Source organism: Apis dorsata, unplaced genomic scaffold (genome assembly GCF_000469605.1).
Source record: "Apis dorsata unplaced genomic scaffold, Apis dorsata 1.3 scaffold_29, whole genome shotgun sequence".
Classification (NCBI taxonomy): domain Eukaryota; kingdom Metazoa; phylum Arthropoda; class Insecta; order Hymenoptera; family Apidae; genus Apis; species Apis dorsata.
The window spans coordinates 485,946-488,130 of NW_006263331.1; the positions used below are offsets into that span (position 1 = coordinate 485,946).

General features: G+C 36.7%; 1 protein-coding gene across 1 annotated transcript in view; it reads right to left on the reverse strand.

The window, feature by feature from the left end:
• The window catches only part of LOC102671513 (glycine receptor subunit alpha-4), a 69,940-nt gene that overhangs the window by 8,396 nt on the left and 59,359 nt on the right, over nucleotides 1-2,185 (reverse strand). The window lies entirely within an intron of this gene.

Here is a 2,185-nt window from a genome sequence, read left to right on the forward strand (position 1 = left end):
ATTACTATTTTTGGAATTATAGCGGTTCAAAGTTTTCCTAATTTTAATTATAAGATTTAATTGAGTTTTTAAGAAAACTCAATTCTCTTCATCTCGAACCACCTCTTCAATTTTTTCTACAATATAACGAAACATCGTAAACGCGCGTACGCGCCAAGAAAAAAAAAACCCATGGAACAGATATTATTTCATTAAAGGTGACGACGAGGGTGAACGGAGGTTCAACCGAGAAAGAAAAATATGGAACGCCGTTGTCATGAAATGAAAAATGTGAGAATAAAGAGATTAGAAAATAGGGAAGAGATTATATATCATGTAAAAAGAGCAAGAGAGGGCGTCGAAAAAGAGAGCGTGTGAAATTGTATAGAGACATGCAAATACTGCAGCCTCGATCGTACTTCGACGAGAGTACGAAATATTCGCGAAAAATCGTTCGATTCAATTTCCTTTCCTCATTGAAAATTTTTTTCTTTCAAAAATTCTTCGATCCAATTTTGTTGTTCGTTCGTTTCGATTTTCCGAGAAAATTTTTCGTACCATCGAACGTGTGTTAACCAACCCACGAATCTCGTCGATCGTATTGCGAGATTGGGAAGGGGAATATAAGACGTAAAATTTCTTTCGTATATATATATATATATATATATATATATTTTTTTTTTTTGGAGAAAGAGACAAAGAATATGTGTGTGCGTGTGTATGTGTGTGTGTGTGTATAGACATAGGCGTAAAGTTTCGAGAGATGCAGCGAAGTAACAAACCATACCACCGTGTCTTGTGCAATTCACGCCAACGAGATCACATGTGCGAGATCAACGCGATGCGAACGCGATAAAAACAAAAATTTATCTTTCAGCGATTACTCGATATATATATATTCTATATCTGAACCGTTTTTAAATGATTCGATTCCAACTTTTCCATGAAATTTTTCTATTTATTCATTTATTGCGTTCACATTGGATTACGTTTTTTTTTTACCTGTCTTTTTTTGTGTGTGTGCATATGTGTATATGTGTGTGTATTATCTCACGATACTGATTTTTTTTTTCGAAGATATACAACGATGCTTCGAAAATAGATACAACACTTGTTCTCGCATCTCAAAAATGGAAAAATTCGTAAAGATCCAATATATAGATCCAAAGATTCTTCCTTTTCGACAATCGTCTCGAATAGCTGTCAAGTTTTCAAAATTATTCAAATGATTTTTTCCATCCTTAGAGAGACACGGAGAGAGAAAGAGGAGGAAATAGAATTTGATAAAATTCAAAATTTTTCACCGTCTACTTTCAAAGCGCGTTGTACACGAGGGGAGAGACTTTTTCGAAGGGAAGCAAACGACAAAATGGCGATCGAAAAGATGATCGAGACTAGGAGAAAATTTCAAGAGAGAGAGAAAGAAAGAAGTGCAAGCAAAAAAAAGAAAAAAAAAAAACGTTACTCACATTCATCTTTCTTAACTTGCTCACACCTCTCGTGCTCGCGCGCGAAAAAAAGAGTCGAAAGAATTTTTTTTTTTCCGATCTCGCGATATCCCGGATACATTAATCGAAATACGGATGGAAAGATGCTCTGTGGATCGATTTATTGCGTGTGTATGTGTGTGTGTAAGTGTGTCATCTGTGTCTATATGACCGAGAATAAAAAAGAAAAAAGTAGTCCTACGGTACTACCAACTCGATTTCTACTCGAGAACGTAAATATAGGGAAGGATTTCGCGCGTCAATCGCATCAATGGGGCCAATTTCCCAATGGGCGCTTGTTCCCTCCCATCTATCCGGAGATACTCTCCTCTCGTCCAAGTATCGTCGAGGAGAAATCCCCTCCCGCTCCACTTTTGAAACGCGTCCAACGGTTGAGTGTTTCTTCCAAGCGGGGGAGGGGGTGGGATGGAATGGGGCGGGGGGAGAGATGATTTCTTTTTTTTTATTTATTTCTCGCAGCCGATCGCTTCGATTCTTCACGGGATCGCGAAAACGAGCTCTTCGAATTTTGCTTTCCCGCCAATTTATTGATGTTATTATTAACGTTGTTATTACTATTATTATCATTATTATTACTATTATTATTATTGCTATGCTATGCGTGAGGTAAGAAGGATATATATATATATTATAATACGAACGTTAAAAAAAAAAAAAGAACGATCGTAGAAATCGACTTCGTGATCGAAAATTCGTGG